A 16,644-nucleotide genomic window follows, 5' to 3' on the forward strand; every position below is an offset into this window, starting at 1 on the left:
TCGCTCATCACCAAATACTTGTCTCGTCTCCCATCTGCCTCCCAAATTACATCTCCATCAAGTCCAGTGTTTCCTCCCAGATATTATCAGTGACATTTGGCCTCTCATGTAAGTTTTTGCCTTACAAGAGAAAATATGAATAATACAGTTAAGAATCTCAAAAGTTCACTCTTACTGCCTTTCTCTTAATTCTGCCCTGCACTTTTTCACTTCCATACTTTTATATACCTCTGTAAATGCTTCATGTTTCAACCTTCTGGCTCACCTTTCTCCATGCCCTCTTTACCTGGCTTATTTCTACCATGTCTTTCAAGATTAACTTCCTATATAACTATAGCCATTCACTCAACCACAATATTATTGGAGCAACTCCTATGTGCCACATAGTGTCCTAGGTACCAGAGATATAAAGTAAGCAAAATAAAAGAGGTCCCTGACTTCATGAGGCTTAGAATCTAGGATCCAGACATTAATGAAATTATCACACACACACAAGAAACTTTATGCTTAGTTGCTCAGTTGTGTCCAACTTCTTGCAACCCCTTGGACTGTAGCTTTCCAGGCTCCTCTGTCCATGGGGATTCTCCAGGCAAGAATAATGGAGTGGGTAGCCTATCCCTTCTCTAGGGGATCTTCCCGACCCAGGAATCTAAGCGGGGTCTCCTGCATTGCATGCGGATTATTTACCAGCTGAGCTACCATGATAAATGATGTTATGAAAATGCCAACGGTGCCTCAAGAGCAAATCACAGGGTGACCTGACCCTAGAGGAGGGGTCAGGGAAGGAATCTCAGCACAAGTGACATCAGGGTGGTTGAGATGTCTTCCTCTGCAGTTTGATATTATACTTATCCTGTAGCTGTTACCACATTGATCATGGTGTAAAGAATCTGCCTGCAATGCAGGAGACCTGGGCTTGATCCCTGGGTCAGGAAGCTCTCCTGGAGAAGGAAATGGCAACTCACTCCAGTATTCTCACCTGGGGTTCCAAAGAGTTGGACATGACTGAGCAACGAACACTTCCATTGTTACTCTATCTACTTGCTTCTCTCTTCTACCAACCTGTGAACTTTTTGAAAGCTGGTGAACATCTTATTCCCAGAGCCTGTTAAAAGCCTGGCACTTAGTAGAAACTCAAGAACTGATTCTGCTGCTGTTGTTGCCAAAAGAAGATAAATCTTTAAGGATGCTTTGAGCAACAACATTTTACTCTCAACCCAGCCCAGATTCGGTCCAGAAAATTCGAGACACCCTGTGACACGCCCATGCTGCTGCCCACTTCCCCTTTCCCCCTTAATCATCCCATGGGAAGAGGTGCTGTAACTCCAAATTAGCCCCAGGGCAGCTCTCATCTGCTCTGCCACCAAACTCATATCACATTACATCTAATACATGTGTATAATGAATGCCGCACACATTTGGCAGTGCTTCTGTGCACCATGTCATTACAAGCCGTATTGACAGCAAACAAGTCACTATTCTCCCTGCGAACACTACAGGAAAAAAGAACATATAATTTTGTTGTTGTTTGTACGTTTTTTTCCAAGTCACATTGGACACCATTTGCCTTTCATTAGAAACACCATGCTGACAGTAAAATCACATATCTGCAACACACAAAGAAGAGAAAAACAGGCTGTTTGGGCCCCCTGTGAAGGGGAGGAGCAATGACATGACCCTTGGGTGACAGAAGAGGGTGTTTTCCTGGGCTTTAGTGACTCAGAGCCCCTAAGGAGGGAGTTGATGTCTTTTTGCCCCACAGGGTTCATCAGATACATATTCTTTCTGGATTTAAGTTAGGGATGAGTTTAGAATGCTAAAATAAGGACTTCCCTAGTGGGCCAATGCAGGCGGCCCAGGTTCAATCCCTGGTCAAGGAACTAGATCATGCCTGCTGCTACTAAGACCTGGCACAACCAAATACATTTTAAAAAATACTAGTATGTTAAAATATATTGAACTCTTACTATAGGCATCTTCTGTATCTTTAATTTTCATAGAAACCCCGGGGGGTCAGTATTATTGACTATTTCACATACTTGATATCTGAGTCTCATGAAGTTAAAGTGACTGGCTCAAAGTTATCAAAAAAATAATAAGAATAGAATTCGAATGTAAGTCTATCTCATTATGAGAGTAATTAAATGAATATTTACCAAATGTCTTGAGTGTGAGACACTGCCCATATTTCTAGTATAGATTTGATATTGTAGTTGTTTATACACCTGACTTCACCCCTAGGCAAGCTCCTGTATTTATGTATTTAATGTGTACTCAATGGTTTCTCTGTGAGTTTCCTGAGAGCAAGATTAATGTCTTAGTTATTTCTATAGTCCTAGTTTTTCTATAGTCCTAGGCTACAGTATAGTGCCTGGGACAAGAGCAGAAATGTGAAATCTACTGGAAAAAAAGAGAGCAAGGGAGGAGAGATGGAGGCAGGAATTGAGTGTCTAGTGGCAGACATGTGAACAGTGAACTGGGCTAAATAAATGTACACATTATTTGCTTGGGGAAACATTGACAAATAGGTGGCTAATGGCAACTAGAGGAATAAAAAGAATGTTTTACCATAGAAAATCACTTTAGCTATTCATAAAGACTAAGGAGAATTTCAATGTGTGATTAATGGAAGGCACGTTCTTGGCAAAGGCAAAGAGACATGGTAGTGAAGTCCATGTCATAGGAAGAGTTAGGAAGAATCAGTAAGATGGTAGAAATATAGAATCCATTGATTCTATAAATCAAAGTAGGAAATAAGGCTGGAAAGGCAGTTTGGGGCCAGATCATGGAGAGTCTTGAGGTTCCTTCTATTACCTAAACTCTTCTTTCGCATAAACTTTTAAACTTTCCTTCTAGAAAATAAGGCAGAAAGGCAACAGGGTTGGGTGAATGGAATAATTCAATCATGAAGAATGTGGCCTTAGGAGTCAGACAGTTTTGAGTACAAGTTTGAATAGTTGTATCACCTTGGGCAATCCAAATCTGTTCTCTAGCCCCTTGGTCCTCACAGATAAAATCAAGATGATAGTATGTACCTCATAAGTGGTGAGAATATATGAAATACATATGCAAAGATTCTTAATATTTTCTGGCATAAAATACATTTTGATCGATGTTGTTGATTATTTTTCCCATCATATTATTCTCAGCCACATGAACTCAGATAACATAAACAAGAGACATTTATAAAAAGCAAAGCATCCACAGTTTGGAAGTCCATTCAGTCTTCTGTCCAACAACATTTATTGTGAAACAACACATCATCTCTAGCAGTATTCTGTGAACTGGTAATATACAAAGGAGAAATAGACAGTCTGTCCTCAGGAAGTTCACAGTCTCCAGGGGAGGTAGGTAGGTATATGGAAAACTGTAATACTGTAGCCTAAGTACGAATGATACACAGACTACTAAAAAAGGAAGACTGCCATGCTGACAGTGCATAGAGCACATTTCTTCATCTTCCTGAGATTGTGTCTTCATCTTTAAATGTGGGTGGAGGGGGATGATAAAATCTGATAGATTCTTATAATAACTTAATGAGCTAATGTAAAATTAAAAAAAAAAAATCCTGGCACCTTGCCTGGCTCACAAACGATCTTCAATAATTGCTTATTCAGTGCACAAATGGATTAGTATTATAATAGAGGTACACAGAAAGCACAGCAGTGCTATTTGGAGAATGTTCTAAGGTGGGATTGTATTGAAGGATCAGGGAAAATCTTTGCTGCTGCTCACTGTCGTGTATCTCAGACGGTTAAGGAGGCCCTGATAAATTAAATAAGGCTGCAGATTCTTTGAAATTACTTCATTAAGACGTGAAGTCAATTTTCCGACCTCTTGAATCTGTGACAAACTTGCCGCTAGAATGGACTTTGACCATTAGAATGCATGAGGAACGGCTTTTTGTGAGTTCTGGAGATGAGATCTCAAGAGGAGGAAAGCTATTATATCACCACCATATAAAGAAGCTGGTGTGGCTTATTGTAGAGTAAGAAACCACACGGAGGAGAAATGAGGCAGCCCGGCCAACAAACAATACTAACTACCATACACATGAATCTTCAGCTCTGTGACCCTCCAGCTAAATGTGGCTTCATGAATGAGCCAGTGGACACCAGCAGAGGAACTGCTCAGCCAAGCATAAAATCATGACAAGTAATACATTGTTGCCATTTTAGGTCATTGTATACACAAATAAAGTGAATAATCACTGTTTTAAGTCTAGGGCAAAATGTCAAATGCTTTTAAGGTTCTAACTTTAGGTCAAGTGACATTACAAAGCATCACTATGAACAAAGCTAGTGGAGGTGATGGAATTCCAACGGAGCTATTTCAAATCCTAAAAGGTGATGTTATAGTGCTTCACTCAATATGCCAGCAAATTTGGAAAACGCAGCAGTGGCCACAGGACTGTAAAAGGTCAGCTTTCATTCAAATCCCAAAGAAGGGTGATGTCAAAGAACATTCAAACTACTGCACAATTGTACTCATCAACCCACTCCGGTACTCTTGCCTGGAAAATCCCATGGATGGAGGAGCCTGGTGGGCTGCATGCAGTCCATGGGGTCAATAAGAGTCGGACACGACTGAATGACTTCACTTTCACTTTTCACTTTCATGCATTGGAGAAGGAAATGGCAACCACTCCAGTATTCTTGCCTGGAGAATCCCAGGGAAGGCGGAGCCTGGTGGTTTGCCGTCTATGGGGTCACACAGAGTTGGACACGACTGAAGCGACTTAGCAGCAGCAGCAGCACATGCTAGCAAAGTAATGCTCAAAATTTTCCAAGCTAGGCTTCAACAGTACATGAACCAGAACTTCCAGATGTTCAACTTGGATTTAGAAAAGGCAAAGGAACCAGAGATCAAATTGCTAACATCCGCTGGATCATCGAAAAAGCAAGAAAATTCCAGAAGAACATCTACTTCTGCTTCATTGATTACACTAAAGCCTTTGACTGTGGATCACAACAAACTGGAAAATTCTGAAAGAGATGGGACTATCAGATCACCTTACCTGCCTCCTGAGAAATCTGTATGCAGGTCAAGAAGCAACAGTTATAACCAGACATGGAACAAAGGACTGGTTCAAAATTGGGAAAGGAGTACATCAAGGCTGCATATTGCCACCTTGCTTATTTAACTTATATGCAGAGTACATCATGCAAAAATGTGGGCTGGATGAAGCACAAGCTGGAATCAAGATTGCTGGGAGAAATATCAATAACCTCAGATATGTAGATGACACCACTTCTATGGTAGAAAGCAAAGATGAACTGAAGAGCCCCTTGATGAAAGTGAAAGAGGAGAGTGAAAAAGCTGGCTTAAAACTCATCATTCACAAAACAAAGATCGTGGCTTCCAGTCCCATCACTTCATGGCAAATAGATGGGGAAACAATGGAAACAGTGAGAGACTTTATTTTCTTGGGCTCCAAAATCAATGCAGGTGGTAATTGCAGCCATGAAATTAAAAGATGCTTGCTCCTTGTTTTTTTCCAGTAATCATGTACAGATGTGAGAGTTGGACTATAAAGAAAGCTGAGTGCCAAAGAATTGATGCTTTTGAACTGTGGTGTTGGAGAAGACTCTTGAGAGTCCCTTGGTCTGCAAGGAGATCCAACCAGTCCATCCTAAAGGAAACCAATCCTGAATATTCATTGGAAGGACTGACGCTGAAGCTGAAGCTCCAATAGTTTGGCTAACTAATGGGAAGAACTGACTCATTTGAAAAGACCCTGATGCTGGGAAAGATTGAAGGCAGGAGAAGGGGACGACAGAGGATGAGATAACTAGATGGCACTACCGACTCGATGGGTATAAGTTTGAGCAAGCTCCGGAAGTTGGTAATGGACATGGAAGCCTGGTGTACTGTAGTCCATGGGGTTGCAAAGAGTCAGACAGGAACGAGCGACTGAACTGAATTGCATAGCAGGAAGCTGCAGGTTGCAGTTCAACCTTGTTTGGGAGTCACAGCACCACTAGGTGTCCTAAGTGCTGATTGTGTGGCCCATCTCTGGTTAATAAGCACTGTCCTTTCTTATAGGTCTTCCCTCGTAGCTCAGATGGTTAAGAATCTGCCTACAATGCAGGAGACCTGAGTTTTATCCCTGTGTCAGGAAGATTCCCTGGAGGAAGGCATGGCAAGCCATTCCAGTATTCTTGCCCAGAGCATTCCAAGGACAGAGGAGTCTGGCGAGCTACAGCCCACAGGGTTGCAAAGAGTTGGACGTGACTGTGACTTTTACTTTACTCACTTCCTTATAGGTAGCTATTGATACTTGCTCACACTGCTAAATCACATTAAAATGTCTTGCTTTACAAAGAGACAAAGAACACAGATGACCTAATAATGCTCACCTGTTTGATCCTGAACAGTATGTATACATACTATTGTCACTGTCTACTATACTGACCACTGGGATGAATACAGGAAGATTTTAATCCAGGTATATCTACAGTGGGTCATAATCTCAAGCAGATGTGCTTCCTTATTTCCATGAGGCTTCTGAAAGACCTCTTTGTCCTGAAAGCCGAGGTGAGGCAAGGTACAGAGTTGGGAAATACCTGGTTTGGATTTAAAAAGAGCAGTGTGATTCAGAGTGAAGCTTAGGAATTAAACTAGCAAGGTTATCAGCTACATCACCTTAGAAAAATTTGGAAATAATAATAATAATAACCACTTCACAGGGTTTTTGTGAGGAGTAAACTGTTAAATACATACATAATATAAATAAATTAATATATTGAAAGTATTTAGAAGAGGGCTCAATCCATATCATCAGTTCAGTACAGTCACTCAGTTGTGTCTGACTCTTTGTGACCCCATGGACTGCAGCGCACTAGGCTTCCCTGTCCATTACCAACTCCTGGAGCTTACGCAAACTCATGTCTATCGAATCAGTAATTGCCATCTAATCATCTCATCCTCTGTCATCCTCCCCGCCCGCCTTCAATCTTTCCCAGCATCAGGGTCTTTTCCAATGAGTCGGTTCTTCCCATCAGCTAGCCAAGGTACTGCAGCGTCAGCTTCAGCATCAGTCCTTCCAATGAATATTCAGGACTGATTTCCTTAATGATTGACTGGTTTGATCTCCTTAGAGTCCAAGGGACTCTCAAGAGTCTTCTCCACCACCACAGTTCAAAAGCATCAGTTCTTTGGCACTCAGCTTTCTTTATGGTCCAACTCTCAAATCCATACATGACTATTGGAAAAACCTATCACTTTGACTAGACAAATCTTTATTGGCAAATAATCTCTCTGCTTTTTAATATGCTGTCTAGGTCGCTCCAAAATCACTGCAGATGGTGATTGCAGCCATGAAATTAAAAGACACTTACTACTTGGAAGAAAATTTATGACCAACCAAGATAGCATATTGAAAAGCAGAGACATTACTTTGCCAACAAAGATCCATCTAGTCAAGGCTATGGTTTTTCCAGTAGTCATGTATGGATGCGTGAGTTGGACTGTGAAGAAAGTTGAGCCCCGAAGAATTGATGCTTTTGAACTGTGGTGTTGGAGAAGACTCTTGAGAGTCCCTTGAACTGCAAGGAGATCCAACCAGTCCATTCTAAACGAGATCAGCCCTGGGTGTTCTTTGGAAGGAATGATGCTTTAGCTGAAACTCCAGTACTTTGGCCACCTCATGCGAAGAGTTGACTCATTGGGAAAGACTCTGATGCTGGAAGGAATTGAGGGAAGGAGGAAAAGGGGATGACAGAGGATGAGATGGCTGGATGGCATCGCCGACTCGATGGATGTGAGTTTGAGTGAACTCCGGGAGTTGCTGATGGACAGGGAGGCCTGGTGTGCTGCAATTCATGGGGTCACTAAGAGTCGGACATGACTGAGTGACTGAACTGAACTGAACTGAACTGAGGTTGATCGTAACTTTTCTTCCAAGGAGCAAGCATCTTTTACTTTCATGGCTAAAGTCACCACCTGCATTGATTTTGGAGCCCAAGAAAATAAAGTCTTGGGCTGTTTTTTTTTTTTTTTTTTTTTCTTGGGCTGTTTTTTCAACACTTTTTTTTTTTTAAACACTGTTTCCATTGTTTCCCCATCTATTTGCCATGAAGTGATGGAACCAGATGCCATGATCTTCAATTTTTGAATGTTGAGTTTTAAGCCAAGTTTTTACTCTCCTTTTTCACTTTCATCAAGAGGCTCTTCAGTTCCTCTTTGCTTTCTGCCATAAGGGTGGTGTCACCTGCATATCTGAGGTTATTGATATTTCTCCCGGCAATCTTGATTCCAGCTTGTGCTTCATCCAGCTTGGCATTATGCATGATGTACTCTGAAGATAAGTTAAATAAACAGGGTTACAACATACAGCCTTGAGGTACTTCTTTCCCAATTTGGAACCATTTAAGTGCCAATCCATATAAGTGTCCAATAAATGTTAATCATTTCAATGAAGATGGTGAATGATGGCTGTAATGATGAGAATAAAGCTATAGTTTTGAATTTCAGCTCTGACACTGATTAGCTATATGATCTTGACTTCACAAAGTTTTGGTATTTTTTATATAAAATGGGGACACGTTGTATTGTGATTAGATGAACAAATGAAAAGAAAACACAGTGCAAGTCATATAATAAATACACAATATAAATGTTATTTATTCAGGAACAGATGTCCCTGTTCTCCTGACTTAGAAAATCCTGGAACATTATCTAAAAGAGTATGTGTGTGTGTGTGTGTGTGTGTGTGTGTGTGTGTAACAACAGAAAGTATGAATCACTTAATGAAATGATAATGGGTTCATAAAATAATCATTCTAGGGTCTCCTGTGTCCTGTCTGTCAGAGAGAACTCCCTCTCAGTCCACTGCTTGTTGCCTTTGCTGTTAAGAAGCTTTTGAGATAGATTAAAACAATAGCATCAACAGAGGTATAATTTTCTTTCAACCGTCTTTAATTAGCTGTGAACCTTAGGGCTTTCCATGTAGTAACAGAATCAGAGAGGGCAGGAGAAACAGAAACCGACCATTTGAGCTCTTGGGATAAAGTAGCATTTACTGGAAACCATTCTGAGAATCTGGATAAAAGATGCTGCAAGTTTTTCTCTCAAGTCTTTTAAAAACAAACCTCTGTCTGTTGTCCCATTGCCAATTACAGCCTAGAAAACTGGCATGAAGATATATATATTTTAGAATTGTGGTAGAATATGGATGCATGAGTCAAGAGGTCTTTCCTTTGAGGTGTCACAAACTAGTTTTTTAAAATCTCCGTTAAGTCTCAATCTTTCTGACTCATAATTTTCTTACGTATAAAATGGAGGTTGGATCAGAATAAAATGGAGGTTGGATCAGAATATAGCTGTTGATGCTGCTGCTGCTGCTAAGTCGCTTCAGTCATGTCCGACTCTGTGCGACCCCATAGACAGAATCCCACCAGGCTCCCCTGTCCCTGGGATTCTCCAGGCAAGAACATTGGTGTGGATTGCCATTTCCTTCTCCAATGCATGAAAGTGAAAAGTTAAAGTTAAGTCCCTCAGTCGTGTCTGACTCTTGGCGACCCAATAGACTGCAGCCTACCAGGCTCTGCTGCTGCTACTGATGCAATGTTGTGAAATGGGTATTTTTATACTCAAATTTTGCATCAGGAAACTGACACTTAGAAGGCTGTTTCCTCAAGGATGCACAGCTTGCAAATAGTGGAACCCAAGCAGTCATGTATCTAATTCTTTCTAAATTCTTCTGCTCCATAATAAGATCTCTCATCTTTAAAACCCCTTTCAATATTGTAAGTGTTGTGTCATTTGCACACTGTTGAACCGGTGGCTGCTCAGAAGCAAAGAAATGCCACATGTAAGTTCTTAAACCTGTCTCCATCATTCCTGTTGATGGGGAATAATTGAGGAATAAGCTGAATAATCTGATCATCTAATTATTGTACATATTTTATATGAATGTTCACTTTTTAAGAGTTAGAAAAACTATTTTAAGTATTCAGTATTTCTCAACAAGTAGCAGTGGAACCCAGACAGAAGTTATGAATTTTTACAGTGAGTTCAAGTTTCTGAATATCCATCAAATATTCCTGTAAGTTGAAAAAAAGGATATCTTGGCAATATATAAATTGGTATCTTTTCAAATGTGTGTACATAGTTCCATAAACATTAATGTATGCATGTTTTTTTATCTAATATGTGTATGTATTTAACATCTGAATTCATTAAAAATGGCATCATGCTGTTCTAACAGCTGAATTCATTAAAAATGGCACCATGCTATTCATTGTGGGTTTTAGTCATCATGTCTTTTCTTATCTAATAAATACCAAATGTATTTGTATGTATCACATTTTTTCTTGATGTTAAAAGGAGCCCTCAGTCTAAGATGGGTTAGAACTGCTTAACATACAAGATTGCAAGGTACATAAAAATATGTTGTCTCTTTTAATTTTTTGCAATCAAACCAACAATAATCATGGAGCACTAAGCTGCCTTTCTGCCTGGTTGTATCCTGGAAAAATGGGAATTTACTAAGTTTCATGTTAGATCAGGTTTGTGCTTTGTGATTATAGACAATAAATCCTGATTGCTAAGAAAAATAGATTCCCAAGTAGAGGTGAGAGAGTTTTGCTTAAAAAATAGTCAAAAAAATCATGGGCAGACATTATCACAGCCACCCATGTTCTTCTCTTTCAGAGGCTCAGCTTAACCAGTCAGATTACCCATAAACCCATGCAACACACAGAAAATTCCACTATGATTTTCACCGATTTTTCCAAGGCTCCTTACTGAGATATCCTGAAGCCACAATCAAATCTAGAAACCAGAGCATGAAAAAAGGATATCCATGCACGTCAGGAACATGGTCTTGCTGGATACCTGTTAACTTTGGAAAGCATTTCAGCTAAAACCAATAGACTACCCAGAAGATACTGGAGCTTCCTCAGGATGAACAAGAAATACAATCCTTTCAAATCCAGAGCACATACTCACTGCTATAGACTGAACATTTGTGTCCCCATATGTTGAAGCATCATTCCCATAGTGATTGGTATTAGGAGGTGGGGCTTTTGGGAAGTAACTAGGTCATGACGGCAGAGATCTCATGCAGAGAGATCCATCAGCCCTTCAGACACGCTGAGGACATAGTGCAATGAACCATCTATGAACCAGGAAGTGGCCCTTCACCAGACACTGAATCTGCCAGTGCCTTGATCTTGAACTGCTCAGCCTCCAAAACTATGATACATAAAGGTTTGTTGTTTAGGCCACCCATTCTGTGGTAGTCTGTTGTGGCAGCTTGAATGGACTAAGACAGTCATTCAGTTTCACATCAAATCTCCCAGAACCTAACTGCCTAAAGTAAACATTTACAATTCTTTATCCATCAGGAATTTGGATATATTAGATGTCTGGCCCAATGGTCTTTAGGGAAACTCACTATGCAATTTTCAAATCATCGGTGTCCTTGAGGTCTGTCATAGACATCCAAGGCCTTCCAAGAAACCCACAATTTTCTATGAGCAACAAGAAAATCTTCAGTGACTACATATATTGAAAATTAATTCCCCATGGAGGAAAAAAAAAGTTATCTGAAAGCCTCCTGGGCTTCAGACCGTAGAGTTATTATTCACTGTATGATTTCAGAACATTTCTGCCTCCATGATTCTGTTTGATCTTCATGATGGCAACCCAAAGAAGTGGGTATTATATGATCATCCCTGTTTAAAGATGAAAAACTAAACTGAACAGATACTGTGAGAGGTGACTCTGTCTAGATACAAGCAAGCAAAGGCTTAGATCTTCTGGCTTCTTCAAGTGTATTTTTTTATACTATTCTTTGCTCTCTGCCTTCAGCAATCTCTGATTAACTCATGGCGTGGATAGAATTTTTCTACTGTTTACCAACTCCCTATCTGTTTCCTTGTACATTACTTATCTCCACTTACAAGTATCTTGAACAGAAGTTGAACAGATTTCCTCCCTAGCTTTTTTGAAGGTCAGCTGTTTACCACTATTTGCTCAGATTTGATTTTGATGGCTATCCACTCGCAGGAACAGCTGGTTTGTCCAGAGTTCAGGCAAATTACAAAGAAGACAGTATAGCATGAGGAAAAGAGAACATCTTTCTAGGAGTCAAGAGGCCAAGATTCCAGCCCTAGCAATTCTAGTTATGATCTGGGTGCCACTGGGCAAGGAGTTAAAACTGTTGAGTCTCAATTAAATCATCTTAGGAAATGATGCTATCCATATCTATGAAAGGGTGGTAGTTAGGGGTGGGGGGTTATGAAGCTGAAATGAAGTCAGAGATATTAAATAGTACCAACTGTAGATAGTTGCATTCTGTCAAAGGTGTATATCATTTTTATACCTGGGATCACAAATCAAATATCTTCAAGGGCCATGTGGGTTATAAAGGGATGGAACTGGTAGGTTTAGTAAAATTGTGAATGGTGGGACCAGAATCCATAGGAGACTGCTTGTCCCACCAAAGGCATTATGCTGTCATTACACAATAATAATAACCTGCTGCTGCTGCCGCTGCTGCTACTGCTAAGTTGCTCCAGTCGTGTCCGACTCTGTGAGACCCCATAGACAGCAGCCCACCAGGCTTCCCCGTCCCGAGGATTTTCCAGGCAAGAACACTGGAGTGGGTTGCCATTTCCTTCTCCAATGCATGAAAGTGAAAAGTGAAGTGAAGTCCCTCAGTCGTGTCTGACGCTTTGTGACCCCATGGACTGCAGCCCATCAGGCTCCTCCATCCATGGGATTTTCCAGGCAAGAGTACTGGAGTGGGGTGCCATTGCCTTCTCCAAATAATAATCTGCTAGTCAATCCAAACACATCTGCTGGCCAAATTGGATCTGTGGGACAATAATTTGTGTATCTCATTTCCACTATAATATGTCATAAGCATCACTTATCACCTGTAAATGCCATGTACATCCAGATAGTAGCATTTTAAAATGTAGGTAGATGACATTGGGATTAATTAATACAGTATACATATATTTTAGAGTGTAAGCAAATTCATATTAACTTCTTGTTAGTGTATAGTTCTTGATCAATGGACACTAAGCACATATAACTCTTCTTATGGTAGCAGGGGGCAGCACATTATTTTCTTTACTTTAAAGAGGGGGATTCTAAGCTTAGATGTTGGGAAACAAATTCATTTTCAAAGTCAAATTAGATACCCAAAAGTTATAAGTAAGCATAACCAGTTATATAGTCAAAATAGAAGGCGTCCTCTTGGGATAGCCTGAGGATATAACAGTAACCTGGATTTGTAGGGAAAGCAAGAAAGATCCATGATGTTTATAAACACTTTCTTAACAGTAACCATGTGACTGCCAGCGTCTCCTGATGCAGGGACATAGGAAAGAAGAGGTATATACCATACACAGAGGGCCAGGCCTTCACATACAGTCCTAGACAGCATGTGCACATGTGACCTATATACACACACACACCATGGATCTATAATCTGTACTCTTCTCTGAAGACTATACTTTCAGGAATCATTTCTATAGTTTGTACTCTTCTCTGTATGATATGAACCCCAAAGTACACAGGCTCTAATTCCTGGAATCTGTAAAATTTTTTTTTTTTAATTTGGGAAAAGGGTCTCTGCAGATGTGATTAAGTTAAAGATTTTGAGATAGGAAGATTATTTTGGATTATCTATGTGGACCTTAAATGCAATGACATAAATCCCAATAAAATGGAAGAAGAGGGAGACTTCACACACACACACACCCCAACATGATATAAAGACAGAGCAGAGGGAAGGTGCTGGCCTTGAAAACTGGAATGATGCAGCCACAAGCCAAGGAATGCGAACAACTGCTAGAAGCTGTAAGAGGCAAGGAGCACACCCCTAAGCCTCCAGCAGACTGCAGACCAGCCAACACCTTGATTCCCACCCAGTGAAACTGATTTCAGACTTATGGCCTTGAAAACTGTTGAGAGAATATATTTTTGTGGTTTTAAAGCCTAAAAACTTGTTGCAATTTGTTACAGCAGCTACAGAAAACTAATACAATATACAATACAATATACCTCTCCTCAATACAAATTCTACACATGTACATCACCTTTAAGTGCACAAAGCCCTTATATACAATAAACACGTCTCCCTGAAACGGCCCCTCTTATAAATTCCCTAGACAATCGCGTCACTGTTCCACCATTCACCTCAGTTCAGTTCAGTTCAGTTGCTCAGTCATGCCCAACTCTTTGTGACCCCATGGACTGCAGCATGCCAGGCTTCCTTGTCCATCAGCAACTCCCGGAGCAAAATCCAGGTGTTATACTCAATCTCTCTTTCCCCCTCAAACCTGCTTAGTCTACGAACAAGTCTTGCAAGATCTACCTGCAAAACATCCCAATCCATTCACTTCTCTCCACCTCCCTGCAACCATCCACCTCAAATCACTGCCACATGCTTCCCAGACGACTAAATTAGCCTCCAGTCTCTCTGCTGTCTTTCTTATCTCCCTGTGGTTTCTGACAATACCCACAGTGGTCTTTAAAATCCTTAAAAGGATTTTGGAGATCACTGACTCAATGGACATGAATGAGAAAATTCCAGGAGACAGTGAAGGACAGGGAAGCCTGGCATGCCACAGTCCATGGGGTCCAGAGAGTCGGACATGACTTAGCAACTGAAAAATAACAATGACAACAAATGGGATTATGTCACTTTCCTACTTTAAACCCTTTTAATATGGTTTCTCAATCATTTCTAATAAATTTTTGAATTATCTCCTATAACACTTTGTATGATCTAAAGTGTATATCCAAAGGATAGAAGTTATATAGGTTGGGAGGAGGGAATGAAAAAGATAAGAGTATTTGCTGTATGGAAACAAAATATGCAAGAATATATTGAATATATGGTTTGTAAAGGGACCTGCATGCTACTCACTTTATTTGTTTTTGCAACAAGTAAATGTCACTGCTTATCATGGCTCAAGAACTGTGCTGGCCCCTAAGAATACAGCTGAGAATGAGATCCCAAACTCACGATACTGAAATCTCTAATAAATGTATTAATATAAGCTGCCTTCCATTTCCTGAGATGATTAACCAGCCAAACTTAAGAACCACTCATCTACATGAACTCATGCTGCTGGTTTCCAGAAAAAAGAAATAAAGGCACTGAGAAGCAGAAGCCAAGCTAGCCAGTCTTCAGAACTGAAAATGTGGACAAGTTTAAGGACTCCAAAGACAATCACCATTACATTCTTATCTACTCTGATAGTCAATAAGAGCTCTGAGAACCATCACACTGGTAACATCATGGATTTCTTTGCTTCATTTGTGTCACTATTAATTCCTGACCTGGGCAAGTTGGGGCCATTTCTTGGCAAGATCAAATCAGAGAGCGCCAAGCGCCCCCAGAGAGAGGTCCTTATAGTCTTGAAATGATATGCTCCAAACCATGGGGTCTGGGTTAATGAGATACTAGGGACCCAAGGACTTCTCTTGTTTTTCAAACCCCTGGATCGTACTCTGGAACTTGCAACAAGAAGTAACCCATCTCCTTCTCATCTCTCAGGTCACAGCATCATAGAAATTGCAGAAAATCAGCAGCTACTGCCAATGAGCACAGGAATAAAGGGTTCGCCTCTCCCTGTCTCCTTCGAGGGGAAATCTTGCCTGAGGCATGAGCAAAGCTTCAAATTGATGTAATTTGAAATTTCAAACTGCCGGATGCAGCTTTGCTTCCGACTGCCATCTGCTTTTCCAACGCGCAATGACACTGGGCCTGTTTTTATTGTTTTTGCTCAACCTAGGCCACCAGTAAAATATTAATAACTTCCCCAGCGCCTGGGCGGTTGGTGCTTCGGATGATATCCAAACATTCATCAAGCTCATCAAAGTTATGAGCAAAATAATTTTTCTCCTTAAGCGGGAAGGCGGAGGAGGGAATCCGGATTTTATTACTCGTGCATATCACTAAGTGACACTTTTAGCTTTCTCTGCTTGGGAAAGAGAAAACAAGCATATTGCTCCTGGCCCCAACATGAGATACACTTCTTTATAGAAAGATAGTTTTCCATTCAAGCAAGAAAGAAAGTAGTCTGTGGATTTGAGTGAAATAGGATAGAAAGTCAGGTGCCATCCCTAAAGCCTCTTTCCCTCACTCTTCACATGCAACTTGACACTAAGTCTTATTGACTCTGAGTTCATTTCCTTCTCTTCATTCCCACTGCCACTGTTTTAGTCCAGGCCTTTTCCAGGGTGAGAAGTCTGAATTACCATGAGCTGCCTCTGACCTCTTAACACTCCCTAATCAATTTCCCTTTCCTCTCCCAAATTATCACCAGAGATGGAGTTTCAACTCTCTGCAGGATTTTATCAGTCACTGCCTTCCTGTGTTCCCCACTGCCCTAAAGATGAGGTCCACATTGTTTAGCATGGTTAACAATGCACATTTTTTCCCTCTGTTTCCACACCAGCTTTGGGCTTCCCTGATGGCTCAGATGGTAAAGAATCTGCCTGCCATGTGGGAGGCCTGGATGAGGAAGATCCCCTGGTTAAGGGCATGGCAACCCACTCCAGTATTCTTGCCTGGAAAATTCCATAGACAGAAGAGCCTGGCAGGCTACAGTCCTTGGGGTCATAAAAGATTCGGACACTACTGAGCGACTAACACTCGACTTTCAGACTTTCCAC

General features: G+C 40.8%; 1 protein-coding gene and 1 pseudogene across 1 annotated transcript in view; one reads left to right on the forward strand and one right to left on the reverse strand.

Moving 5' to 3' along the window:
• Positions 1 to 16,644, reverse strand: part of DAB1 (DAB adaptor protein 1) — a 1,332,660-nt gene that overhangs the window by 1,026,868 nt on the left and 289,148 nt on the right. The gene's annotated exons all lie outside the window — the stretch shown is intronic.
• LOC147375437 (small nucleolar RNA U3) lies at positions 13,463 to 13,597 on the forward strand (annotated as a pseudogene).

Source organism: Bos grunniens, chromosome 3 (assembly GCF_055505025.1).
Source record: "Bos grunniens cultivar Pamir isolate PY7600 chromosome 3, Bosgru_T2T1.0, whole genome shotgun sequence".
Lineage (NCBI taxonomy): Eukaryota > Metazoa > Chordata > Mammalia > Artiodactyla > Bovidae > Bos > Bos grunniens.